The sequence below is a fragment of the Fulmarus glacialis genome, unplaced genomic scaffold, assembly GCF_000690835.1.
Source record: "Fulmarus glacialis isolate BGI_N327 unplaced genomic scaffold, ASM69083v1 scaffold37382, whole genome shotgun sequence".
Classification (NCBI taxonomy): domain Eukaryota; kingdom Metazoa; phylum Chordata; class Aves; order Procellariiformes; family Procellariidae; genus Fulmarus; species Fulmarus glacialis.
Genome location: NW_009196562.1, coordinates 6,281 through 6,581, shown reverse-complemented (window position 1 = coordinate 6,581; position 301 = coordinate 6,281).

Sequence of the window (301 nt, the reverse complement as noted above, 5' to 3'; positions counted from 1 at the left end):
CGCACAGCCCTGGCTCCCGGCTAGCACCGGGAGATCTAGTTCTGGCCCAGGCTGAAGGTGACCAACAAAGAAGCAAAAAAAGCGGGAAAAAGGGGTTTTTTTATGATTACAAGGAACAAGAACAAAGGGTTCACCTCCTTCTCAGTACAATCATCTCTTTTTTTTTTTCCCCTTTAGGACAGGAGGGAGACCTGGCAAGTTTAGCAGCACTGGGAAGGCCAAGCAGACGACACCCAAGGGGAGCCGAGACGACTCGCTCAGTGTCTCGCCCCGCTCACGAGGAGCGGAGAATCGCTCTGTG